The sequence below is a fragment of the Nelumbo nucifera genome, chromosome 5 (assembly GCF_055504915.1).
Source record: "Nelumbo nucifera cultivar China Antique chromosome 5, China Antique-T2T, whole genome shotgun sequence".
NCBI lineage: Eukaryota > Viridiplantae > Streptophyta > Magnoliopsida > Proteales > Nelumbonaceae > Nelumbo > Nelumbo nucifera.
In genome coordinates this window covers 48,729,424-48,743,524 of record NC_142653.1, presented here as the reverse complement: position 1 = coordinate 48,743,524, position 14,101 = coordinate 48,729,424, and the positions used below count along the sequence as shown (strand labels likewise).

General features: G+C 38.2%; 1 pseudogene; it reads right to left on the bottom strand.

Moving 5' to 3' along the window:
- Positions 1-5,779: 5,779 nt before the first annotated feature.
- On the bottom strand, positions 5,780-13,867 carry LOC148791572 (pentatricopeptide repeat-containing protein At3g21470-like; annotated as a pseudogene).
- Positions 13,868-14,101: the final 234 nt, after the last annotated feature.

Genomic DNA, 14,101 nt, shown 5'->3' with positions numbered 1-14,101 from the left:
TTGTGATGGGAAATTTCTCAATGTTAGTGCTAACACTCACATTGCTATAAATTGTTGTTACCCATTAAACCCAATACTAATGGTTTTTTAGTTCAGGTTGGGTTACCATTACAGGTGACTAAGTAAAGGGTTTTAATCCCATCTCTTTAGTTGTCATTCTTACCAATTCTCTGGCCAAGCCCTTGGTAAGAGGATCAACCAAGTTTTTACTTGACCTCACATAGGTTATAGAGATGACTCCATCTTGAATTAGTTGCCTAACAAATTCATGTCTCAGACTTATATGTCTAGACTTACCATTGTAGGTACCACTGTAGGCTCTTGACAAAGTTGTCTCACTATCACAGTAAATGGAAATTGGAGGCATAGGACTAGGCCAAAGTTTTATATCCAATAATAAGTTCCTAATCCATTCAGCCTCTTTTCCAGCAACCGCTAAGGCTATGAATTCGGATTCCATGGTCGAGTGAGATATACAAGTTTGTCTCTTGGATGCCCAAGAGATCGCACCCCCACAAAGAACGAAAATCCATCTAGAGGTGGACTTGTTATCTCCATTACTGTTAATCCAACTTGCATCAGTGTACCCTTCTAGTACAGCTGGATAATCACAGTAAAATAAGCCAAGTTCCAATGTTCTCTTGAGATACCCAAGAACTCTCCCAATTGCCTTCCAGTGCTCTGCACTGGGATTACTTGTAAACCGACTAAGTTTACTTACTACAAATGCAATATCAAGTCTTGTATAAAGCATAACATACATCAAGCTTCCTACTGCAATAGCATACTCAAGTTGTGCAATTGCTCTACCAGTACTACTAGTTTTATATTAGAATCATATGGGGTGCTATATTCTTTAAACCCTAAATGCTTAAATTTCTCAAGTACTTTCTCGATATAATGTGATTAGCTTAATGCATAGCACCTACTGTGCTTTTTAACTTTTATTCCCAATATGATATCTACTTCTCCTAAATCTTTAATCTTGAAGACAGAGGATAAGTAGTTTTTTGTTTCATTTATGCCAACCATATTTGTACCCACAATAAGCATATCATCAATATAAAGACATACAATTACTCCATAATTCTCAGTGAATTTTGAGTAAATGCATCTATTAGCACTACTATGTTTAAAACCAAAAGATAGAATGCAAGAATCAAATTTCTCATGCTACTGTTTAGGTGCTTGTTTTAATCCATATAGTGATTTAACCAATTTACAGACTTTCTTCTCATTTCCAAGAAGAATAAATCCTTCTGGTTGTTCCATATAAACCTCTTCATTTGAATCACCATTTAAGAAAGTAGTTTTAACATCCATTTGGTGAACAGATAAGTGATAAATGGATGCTAATGCTATGAGTGTACTAATAGAAGTTGTTCTAGCCCCTGGTGCATAGGTGTCAAAGTAATCAATTCCTTCCTTTTGACTAAATCCTTTGGCCACCAATCTAGCCTTAAAAGTTTGTACAGTTCTATCAGTGTTGTATTTTCTTCTAAACACCCATTTACATTTTATTGGTTTTGATCCTGTAGGCAAGTCTACTAGTACCCTTGTGTTATTTGACATTATTGAATCCATTTCATTATTTATAACTTCCTTCCAAAATGTAGCATTTCTAGAGGTCATGGCCTCACTGTAGATTTTTGGATCATTTTCAATGTTCAGGACAATGGGTATCTTATTCAAAATCTTCTCTCTGTCAGCCTCAACCAAAAATACAATTGATTGAGTAGAGATAAAATCTGAACCTAAGTGTTTCTCTGTTCTTTGTCTTTGACTTCTTCTAGTTCCTATTGTAGGTATTAACATTGTGTCATTTCTTCTTTCAATCTTATTATTAACAATAGGTATTGAGAACTGAGTTTCTCTTTCAGGTTCTCTGTCATTTTCTATAGATTCAGAACACAGTTTATTTTCAAAGAATTCAATATCTCTAGTTACAATTATTATGTTGGACTCTAAGTCTAGAAGCTTATAAGCTTTGCTATGTTCTGTATATCCAACAAACATACCTCTCTTTGCTCTAAGTCCTAACTTGGTTCTTTTAGGATCTGGAACTCTATAATATGCTAAGCACCCCCACACTTTTAGGTATGCTAAATTAGGTTTTCTTCCTGTCCATAATTCATATGGGCATTTGTTATTAATTCTACAAACAATTCTATTATGTAAATGACAGGCTGTTAGGAGTGTTTCTCCCCACAGGTTTAAGGGTGCATTAGTTTTTAATAACATGCAATTTATCATTTCTGTATGTGTTCTATTTTTTCTTTCTGCCAGGCCATTCTGTTGAGGGGTATAGGGAACAGAACACTGACGTACTATTCCAAATTCTTCATAGAAAGAATTAAGCTCATTTTTAAAGTATTCAGCACCCCTATCACTTCTAAGGATTTTAATTTTCTTTTATAGTTGATTTTCAACTTCAGTCTTATACAATTTAAACATATCAAAGGCTTCGTCCTTAGTTCTCATAAGGTAGACAAAAGTGTACCTAGAAAAGTCATCTATGAATGTTATAAAATATCTCTTACCTCCTTTATTTACTACACCATTGAGTTCACAGATGTCAGAATGAATTAGTTCTAGAAATTGAGAGTTTCTCTCAACACTAGGGAAAGGTTTCTTAGCCATTTTAGGTTTTACACATATATCACATTTTTCAGTTGATTCATTACTGTAAGCAATTATACCAAGTTTGCTCATGTTCTTTATGGATTTGAAATTCAAATGTGCTAATCTATCATGCCATAAAGAGAAAGAATCAACAATATAAGTAGAAACTTTTCCTTCATTAATACTTAATTTAAACATACCATTACAATCATATCCATTTCCAACAGATATCCCATTCTTGGATAGGATTAGTTTGTCGGACTCAAAGACAACTTTGAATCCCCTCTTACAAACAACATTTACTGAGACCAAGTTCTTTTTAACATTAGGAGCATGGAGAACATTCAGGAGAGTCAGTGTCTTTCCAAATGTGAAGTTCAACTCTGCGCTGCCTCTTCCAGCAACTTTGGCACATGTTTGGTTTCCCATCTATACCTCTTGGCCATCAGTCATTTTTTCATATGTCTTGAACAAGGACTTGTCCTTACAAACGTGGACTGTGGCGCCTGAATCAAACCACCATTTAGAAGACAATTCTTCCATGTTGACTTCAATAATCATGGCCATTAAATTGTCTTCTACCATGTTTGCAGACTTGGTTCCGCCTTTCCGATGTTGGCAGACTCGGGCATGTGCCCCTTCTTTCCACAAACAGAGTAGGATCCTTTCTTATTATTACTCTTCTTGAAGTTCCCATCCTTCCTCTTTACTTGTAATATAGGGTTAGTCTTCTTTGATACGTTTTCCACAAAATTGACATTAGAGTTCAGCATACCAGCCAGGGTCTTATCCCTACTATCACTAATTCGAGACTCTTCTTCAATACGAAGGTTTTGCTAAATTTGCTCTAAGGTAAGTTCTTCAGCCTTGTGCAGAAGCTTCTTCCTGTAATCCTTCTAAGTGGGTGGAAGTTTGGCAATGATTGCTCCCATTTGGAAAGATTCAGGAAGGATGATGTCAAGGGATCGAATTTTGTTGACTATCACCTGTTGTTCATGAACTTGCTCTAGTATGGGTTTATAGTCGTTCATGGTGAAGTCAAAGTATTCTGCAATAAGATATTTATTCGTACCTACTTCTTGAACCTTGTATTTAAATTCCAGGGCCTTCCCGATTTCTTTTGGAGATGTAAGTTCCTTGTAGAAGTTGTAGAGTCAGTCTAATAAGGCATTCAGTATGTGTCCTCGGCACAAATGTGAGTCATCTTCTTGTTTTGCTCTTTCCTTCTTTAGTTTTTTGGAGTTTTTGTCAGTGGGTTCAGGAAGTGCTTGCAGATTCGGGTCCAATAGATAGTATAGTTTTAGTGTGGTCAGAAAGAAGATCATCTTGTCTTGCCACCAACTAAAGTTTGTTCCATCGAACTGGTCTAATCGAACAAGATCTTGGTTCATCATCTTGATTGAAGTGATACTTGCTTCTGCCTCCATTGCAGAATAATGTTCTAAAATTGTTGGAGATATGGGGTCACTATAACTTTGGAGGAGAAGCTTTGAAGCGCATCTGAAGACACTGTCTTTAGAACGTTATTTGCCCCTACTTAGTTTCACTGAGCTTGCTGTTGGATTACAGGCAAATCCATTCCCAAGATACAACAGAGCCTTGGGCGAGAATTTGCAACCAGCAAAGTAGAAGAATCTCTGAAGAAACCTTCTGTGAGACTATAGCAGACCGGACTGAGAAAGAGAGAGAGAGAGAGTGAATTTCAAAATTGTGTGTTTTTGGAGTATGATTCATGCTTCTTAAATAGTTTATGAAGAGGTATGAAGAAAAGGTAGGTGCTAGTTCAAAGAAGGCACCTTGAATAGTTACAATTTCAAACATTTTGACTATTTAAAAAGTAGTTAACAGTTAATGATTGTTAACTTTGAATTGTGCCTCTTGATCATACCTGATCGAATCGTGATCGTTGATCTCATCAACGGTGATCAACGGTCAGCATCGCACCAAAACATTGTGCCTCTTGATCACCCCCTGTTTTTTAGACTTGATCAACTGCCTCTAATTCTGGTAGCTCAGCACCATTATCTAATTAATCCTCCTCTCCTATATGGTGATTAACGTAGGGGTGGCAATTGGGTGGGTTTGGGCTTAGGTTGAGTTTCTTACCATCGCCATAAGTACCCTTTGGACAAGAGCAATTGTATGATCCAATTGTATTAGTGCAAGTTCCTATGCAAGGATAATTATTTGGATCATTGCACTCATTTACATCTGGAAAGAGAAAGACAATAATCAAAGCATTAGCAAAAATATTATAAGTGTTACAACTTTCACAAAAATCCAAAAGCATCAGTAAATTAGAAAAAATGTGTTCGCATATTTCGAAGACCTTCTCAAATCACAGATTCATATTGATTCTTGGATTTATTAGTAACGTTTTAATCGTCGTTATAAAATGAACGTAGTACTAATTAACCAAGGGTAATGGCTTGTAGACTTTGGAGGGAGTGGAGTAAAACTGAAATGATTCAAGTGACAGTATTAATGGCTAAACAGAATGGCTAAACATGATTCATATAACTGATCCAGTGAAATTGAGATAAGGCTTAGATGATGATGAGTCAAATAGAAAAGTATTAAATTAAATGAGAAGGTTAAATTATTCGATTATAACAGGAATCATTAGAATCTCAGGGAAATAATATCATATTTATCAGCACCATGTTTATATTTTGATGACTAAAATTTATGATTCATGTATAACAGGAATCATTATGGTCCCCTCCCTGCTATCGTGGTATGGGTTCTCCCCCATATCACAATCGACAAAAGCCCAGTAGAAGAAAGTTAATTCGCCATGTAGTGATATGTTCAACACAATTTTATCACTATACTCATCACTGTCAGGGCCATACATCATCAGTTGCGGACGATGGTCAGTGGCTGTATTGCACAACAACTTGAATTCATCTCTATTACAGCTTGGATCATCTCCAACGAGGCCAAACGGGTATGGAATGCCAACATTTCCTTATTTTCTTTGACAATCTAGCTGCTTTATCTCTGGAGATTTTGGTAAAGCAATCGTCATCATCATCAGCTGTTATAAAATTAGGTAAAGGAAAACAGCCAATGCATTTTTTCCGTTTTTTTTTTTCAAGAGGTATTAATATTTTTTTTCCCAGCAATCCAAGTCTACAGTTCTAGACTTTATACATTAACTCCTTGCAGTTTCTACAGACACACCACCATATATGGTTTGGCATCGATCCCTTTCATGAACCCCATGTCCTGCCACGTAAACTCTAATCCCATCACTGGTGACCTTTACTGCCACAAAACCCTCCTTCGAAATACCTAAATCTGCCATGAAGAGGGATTAAGTCTAACGAGAAGGTCCTATTCCCGGACCAAGCATATTGGGAGAGGTTGATAAGGATGGAGGTGAAAACTTATAACTATTGACTATATATATATATATATAGAGAAAATTAAAATTTGCAGGAGTAAATATATGAATTATCTAAAGAGATCTACTACCGGCGGTTCAAACTGGATATATTGTCCCTCTATTTCTTGCACCATGGGGTGGTTTAATCAGAAGTCTCTAATTGCCCCAATTGTACTAAATTTCCTATTACAGTTTTGAAGAAAACGCCAATTATCATAAATGAACACATACCTTGGCATCCAATGCGGAGATAAGGATTCCCATTGTAACCTTTCATACAATGGCAAACGTATCCACGGTGGTTGTTAGAGTTGGAACAGTAGGTGTTGTTTCCGCATGCATAATTCATCGTTTCTTTCTCACATTCTTTGTTTGCAACTAACCTGTTTACTACTGCACATTAAAAAGTAAAGCTTTTCATAAGACATATTGGAAAATCGGACTGCTACGATGACTTCAGCCGTGTTACAATACAATGTTGGGTATAAGACTAGGAACGTCAGTGTATTGAATAAAGTGATAAACCCGCCCAGACCGGACTATGGTATCATATTCGGTTCAATCTTAATTAGGTTTCGGGTTGATTCTGATTTCTGACCTACACCGTGCCCAATATAACACTGAAGAAATGTATGATGTCCTTAGGTAAGAATACCGGTATTGTTGTTTGGAAGGGTCAGGTCGGGCTTGGTGAACCTATTCCAATTAGTCAAGTTGGGGATCGGGTTTAGGTTGAACAAAACAATACGAAACCCGTCCCTTTGGCATCCCTACGTAAGACATAGACTAATTAGGAAATGTTGGAATGACCACATGCGCTATCAAGAGGAGTCCTTTAGGGACCAATGGTTTCATCTCGTGACTTCCATGTGTGAATAACAGCGAAGCGTTTATGTTTAATATTTGTATTTAAATTTTGAAGTAAAAGAGAGAAGAATAATTGTTTGGATTTCGTAATAATAGCATACCTTGGCATCCATGGGGAAGATAAGGATTCCCTTGATGTGAAACTTGTGAGTCAAATGAATCCTGGGCGTCGGACATAAGAACAGCCAACCCACATCTACTAATGTTCCATGTGTATTTGAAGTCGTTACGGCTCCATATGAATAAATCAAAGTCAGTAAGATCGTTTGGTATGGTTGTCTGGCAGCAACCAAAACCACCGCAAGATGAACCAGCTGTCACTTTTGTATCGTTCAAGCATGACGATAGACAGTTGACATAAAACACATTGCCCTCGTAATCACGCAACTCGCCATACAAAGTCAATTTTGGAGGGAAGATGGCAGTGTTGCAGAACAACTTGAAGTCATCATGTTCATGTTTGTAACAGGTTGGATCATCTCCAACTAGACCAAAGGGATATGGGATGCTAATATTTCCGCATTTTCTTTGGCAGCCAACTCTTGTATCTGGCGATGTAAAAATTATTATTGTTATCACCTAGAAGTGTAAATTGGGCCATGCGGCCCGTGGCCCGCTACGATTTTGGACTAATTTGTACTGGTATGGCATGACAGTACATACGCCATGTTAGACCCAATACGATGGTTCGTGCCGTGCTGGGCCTGGGGTTCAAAGTTTACAGGTCAGCACGGCACAGTACGACCAAGCAAGTAGTGCCGCCCGCAGCTTGTATGTTTGCACTGCCCAGCACGGCACAGCACGACCAAGCAAGTAGTGCCGCCCGCAGCTTGTATGTTTGCACTGCCCAGCACGGTCCATATATGCTATTTATATATATATTTGTATATATATACATAATAATTATATATTTTATATATTTATATATAAATATATAATATATTATATAAATTATAATTATATAATAGTATAGAATATAATATATTAATAAAATAAACAATTTTTTCAATTATATTATATTAATTTATTTAATTATTGTATAATAAGCAATTCTATACAATAAAATTCATATAAAATTAAAATTTTAAGTTATTTTTTCAATTTTCTTAAATAAATAGGCAAAAATAACTTTGGCCCAGTCTTGGCCCGACTTAGGCCAAGGCTTGGCACACGGCACGGCACGAGGCTTGTGTTGCAGGCCATGCCGGGCCGACCACCAAAATTTTCATAGGAGAGGGCGGCATGACCCACACTTTGCGTGAGCTGCTTGCGGATCGTGCCTACACCTCTATCATCTCAAGTAAGGATGTAGTCCTCACATAACCATCCTTAAGAAGAGGTGAGGAATCAATAAATACATTTTAAGTTGAGCACAACATATTAAATATAAGAAATCACATTTGCTTCTCAAACAAAAATGTCAAAGTCTTTAATTTATTGAAAGGGAGAATTTCTGACAAGTACCCAGCACTTTGGGTATAGTGCCACTTTGGTCTCTGAATTTTAAAATGCAATAACTCGATACCTGGACTTTCAAAATTTATCAATCAAGTTCCAGTTGGCCCATTAATTATTTGTTAAGTGGCATTTCAAAAGACATAATTTCCCTTCGAGTGTTGTCTAATTTTCTTTATTATCCCTTCAAACCTTGATAAAAAAAATGAACAGTCCCAAATCTTTGCCTCTTTAATTCAAGAAAGTTGGGGTCACGAGAATGCCCACTAAGATGTGACTCCAACTTTCTCTAATAGAAAAGGCAAGGATTTGAGACCGTTCATTTTTAGTCAATGTTTGGATGATTGGTAAAGAGAATTTGATAACACTTTAAGGGTATTTGTGTTTTTTCAATTGCCACTTAACTAATGGTTAATGGTAAAGATTGGATTGACATGTTTTAAAAGTTTGAATATCTAATTATCGCATTTTAAAATTTAGGACCAAAGTGGCACTGGACCCAAAATACAAGATACTAATCAAAAATTTTCCCTAAATTAAAGGGATAACTTGAGTTAAACGCCCCCTTAGGCCATTGTACAGTTTGGTTCAGCGTCGAGTGGAAAAGATTCCCAATTTAGGGGATGGTGTTTATAGGGAGGGCTGGGATATATATATTTCGGCAATAGGTGGTGACGTCTAGAATAATATAAGATGATTACCTTTATATAACCCTAATTCAATAGTGAAATTTGAAGCAAAATTGGAAGAAGGGTGAAGTCATACCTTGGCATCCATGGGGGATGTAAGCATTCCCATGATAGCCTTGCATGCATTGGCAAATATATCCAAGGCTGTTGTTGGAGATAGAGCAGTTGGTGTTATCCCCGCATGCATAATTCCTACTTCCTTTCTCACATGTCTTTTTTGCGTTTGATCCGCCCACTTCTATGCATGCAAATTAATATTTCTTAAATTAAAATCTGTTTATTTTTCATATTAAGAGGAAATTAAAGAAGTCAGACGGCTAATATGACCAATAGATGATCAGAGCAAACCGTATGGGAGATTCAAATAAATCCCCCTCTCCAACCGATCATTGATTCAAATGGGCGAATATCATATGAGTGCTCCATGTGACATTATATAGTAGTAATTAAGGTCAGTTAAACTTTACCAAAAGAAAAGCTAACTTAATGAGATCCGGTTATGATATCATTTCTTTTAAATGCATGATAAAATAACCATTACAATTAGTGTTAAAAGCCACTGCTGCAAGATGTTATTAATCTTAATTGATGAATGCTGCTCAAGATAAGCAAGAGACACAGGAAGAAGAAGACCCGTCAACAACCAAGTCTCGAGATAGGAATGGCAATGGGGCGTGGTGGGGACGGGGAGTCACTCTCCATCCCCTCCCCGTCCTCTTGGAGGACAAGGTTATCCCCATTTCCATGGGGTTCTCATGATTTTTTATATTATTAAGCATTTTGTTTTTGTTTTTTTATTTTATTTAAAAAATTAAAAATAAAATAGTTAAAATTTACAATCATATTAAAAACGATTCAACCATATTTTTAAAAATATAAAATACCCACATGCATACATATATAAAATATATTAGCAGAGATCCCTAGGGGCCGGGGATCGATTGGGGTCCCCATGGGGTAGGGAATGCACTCCCCATCCCTATCAAAATGGATGAAAATTTTTCCATCCCCATTCTTGCAGGGAGAAAATCATCCCTATCCCCACTTCATTTAGAGAGAGTCCCCATGGGAATTGGGGAAATGAGAAAAATTGCTATCCCTAAGCTAAATGTAAGTCCTAGTTATCTCTCCCTCTCTCTTCAAGAGTAAAAGAAAATTTTATTAAGATGAAAGAAAAAAGGGGGAAAAGAATAATACAAATGGGTCAAAGCCCGAGGCTCACTCAAGAACCCAGAACGGAACATACTACTAATCAAAACAAACTGACAACAACAACAAACCAGGAAGGACAAGAAAACGTTGTTGCAGAAAGCCACATAACCAAAGGAAAATCAAAAAGACCAACAAAGACAGTGATAGACGCATGGCCCATGCAGGTGTGTGACGTGGCATAGGGAGAAGAGCAGCAGATTTTCTCCATTTTCTCTTCATTTTCTTGTTATTTTATTTTTATTATATTTCCTTGTAACCTGTACGTAGGAATAGGTCCATAAAGCCAAGGTATTGGCCTTAGGAAGTAGTCAATTTGGTTAAGTAGTTATTACTTAAGAATATGTCAAGTTGTTAGTGGTTAAGTAGTTATGTTCCTATGGCTTAGGGATAGGCTAACTACTAGAGAAGCTAATCCCTTAATCAGTGGCTATGTTAGTGAAAGAAGTTGAGAATTTTCTGTATTTAAACACCACCCATCCAACATGGGAGGGGAGTTGGAAGTTAATAAAATCTTGTGGTCTTATTCTCACCCTAAGCAGAATACTCTATCACTCTAGCTTTGACTGGGACCTATCATTGGTATCAGAGCTAGGCACCATGGCTACTAACAAGGAGAGAATTGAGAGCTTAGAGGCTGGACTTGGAGGCGGGAGTAGCTGATAAGTTCCATCAGTTAGAAGATGCCATCAACAAATTATCGGAAGCTCTACTCTCCAACCGTGCTACATCAACTGCCAACAGCCTTGAATTTAAGGCAAACTCTCCTACTGGGCATTCTCGCAACATGAGAAAAGAATCTCGAGACAACTCCGAAGTAGGACGACAACTGTTATCTTCCAAACTAGCCAAATTGGAGTTTCCTCGATTTGCGGGAGATGACCCCACCGAATGGTTCATAAGAGTAGATCAATTTTTTGAATACCAAGGCACTCTTGAATCTCACAACGTGTCATTGGCTTCTTTCCATTTGAAAGGCGAGGCTAACCAATGGTGGCAATGGTTGAGAATATCCTATAAGGAAAAAGGCAAAGAGGTGACATTGGAAAATTTTCAAGAGGAACTTTGGGCAAGATTTGGTCCTACCGAATGTGAAGACTTTGACGAAGCATTGTCAAAGATTACACAGGTGGGCTCCTTACGTGATTATCAAAAAGAGTTCGAACGGCTGGGAAATCGGGTACAAGGGTGGACTCAAAAGGCATTGGTAGGCAATTTTATGAGAGGTCTTAAAATTGAAATAGCAAATGGGATTCAGATGTTTAAGTCAAAATCCTTAAACGCTACATGTCAATTCAATAGGACCACTATTGACTCTTCTCCAACGAAACTGAAGTCTGCTTCACCAATGAAACGACTCACTTGGACGGAGATGCAAAGGAGGCGTGCTCAAGGCCTTTGTTTTAATTGCGATCAAAAATTTGTACCGGGGCACAAATGCAAAGGGCCGCAGTTGCTATTGCTTGAAGGAAATTATGACGAAAGTGAGACAGATGACGAAGAGGGAGCTCACACCAACCTTCGACGAGCTATGGAATAGATACATCAAATTGGACCTTGAGGACAAGGTTCCTCTGAAAGACGGGGGCAATGATAGACGCATGGCCCATGCAGGTGTGTGACATGGCGTAGGGAGAAGAGCAGCAGATTTCCTCCCTTTTCTCTTCATTTTCTTGTTAGTTTATTTCTGTTCTATTTCCTTGTAATCTGTTCTATTTCCTTGATAGACGCATGGCCCACGCATGGCCTTGTAATCTGTTCTATTTCTGTGCTATTCCTTGCAATCTGAGCGCTCTCTAGTCATCTGGCTACTTCTTGGTGGTGGGTGACTCAAAGGCCGAAGTGGAGGATTTATGTTGGATGAAGACTTGGAAGCCGAGCTGGCTAGACTGAGCTAGGGGTAGATCGGGTGCTGAGCTAAGTTGATTATCAAGCTGCATAGCTCTTTGGAGAAACCTGCAAGGAATCAATGTTAGAGTGCCTGGGTTGCTTTACCCGAGGTGGATATTGCGATTCCTAATCTAGTACTAGGTTGTGCAAGTTGAAAATATGTATACTAGTTGGCTAGTGAACAAGTAATTGTGCGTACCCTGTTCTTGACGTCAAAAGCCCTTATATAGTTGAGTTGTCATCGATCTCACGCACTACACCCAAGATTTTCGGGATATCGTGCCTAACCGGTCCGAGATCTTTGGAGGTAATGGCCATGCATTCTCTAGAATATCCAGTACGTGGGCCAAATTCCTAGAAACCTGGGAGTGTCGGCATATGCATGCCGAATTTGTTGGTCAGCACATCTCATAGGTCACCGCCTAGTCCTCGCGTTGAGGTCACTTTGACCAATGACGAGGTGCTACAGGTAAGCCCTGAACGAGGTGCTCTTAGCTGACCTAAGTTGTGGTAAAAGTCACTAGGTCGGAGCGCAAATGAACCACGATCTGGAACTCAAAATCATCACTTAGGTGGTGTCTATGTGTCATTCAACTGTTCTAAGATGCCATTTGTCATGATGTCATTGGAGGGCCTAATTTGCCCTTCATCAATAATAATAAATAATAATCATAATAATAAAATAATAATAATAAATAATAAATAATAATAATAACTATTTGGCACTTCAATGAAACCCCATCCCTAAAAATCATTCTTGCATTATGCAAGTCGCCGCATTTTGCATACATGTCAACTGGTTAGGTTTGATATTGCTACAATTTATAAGATTATGGATTTCTTTTTCGTGATCCAAAGAACCATTTTGTGCACAAGCTGATAATGCACTTGCTACTGTAACTTCATCAGGCTTAAATCCCTCGGACTGCATCTTAGCGAGAGCCTCTAGAGCTTCTTCGCAATATCAATTCTGTGCATATCCAGCAATCAATGAATTCCAGTTCACCAAATTCTTGACTGGAATGCGATCAAAGATCTCTCTCGCCTCCTTGACGTTACTCTTCTTGTAGTAACCAGCAATTATTTACCAGGAATAGCAGTTCCGCTGTGGCATCTCCTCAAATAGCTGCCTTGCCGTCTTCAACTGCCCAATCCTCACATATCCATCGATCATCACAGTCCATGTCACTAGATTCCTCATCTCATGTGGAGAGCAATTGAATAAACGCCTAGCAGCAATAATAACCCCATTCCTTGCATATCCATCAATCATCTCTGCCCATGTAACTTCCGTCTTCTCTAGCATCCGTTCAAAACTAAATGATGCAGAACCCATGCCACCATTCCTTGAACACCCTCTTATCATTGCATTACATGTCACCAAATTCCTATCAGGCATTTCATCAAATACCCTGTGGGAACCAACTATGTCGCGGCATTTTGAATACATGCTAACCAATGAAGTCCCTATCCCCACATCTGAATCCACCCCAATTGTGATCGACTCAGCATGGAAAGCTTTCCCGGCAGAGACCCACAAGCCTTGAGTAGTAGAGGAATAACACCATAAGGGTGGATTCCTTTTGCAGAGAATTTGGATGTAAAGAAGAAGAGCTTCTTCTGGGGCTCCTTGAGAGAGGTACCTTTTTATGACATGAGACCAAGATCCATTAGTTGCTGCCGAGAGGAGAGAGATTTCTTGAGAGGAGAGAGGTTTCTTGCTGCCACTACCCTGTTTTCCATCTCAAGGTGGGAGACGATGAACAGTGACTTCCCTTTCTCCTACAAGGCCACAACCTCCGCTCTCCACTGTTCCATTGTCTATCAGCAACAAAAAGAAATATATTATAGGTAATTATAATTTCATTAAAAATCTCATTCTTAACTATAATTTATAAATTATAATTCTTAAAGTTTAATGTTTTATGGGATGAGAAAGACCCAACTCTCCTATCCAACGATAAAATATGCATTGGCA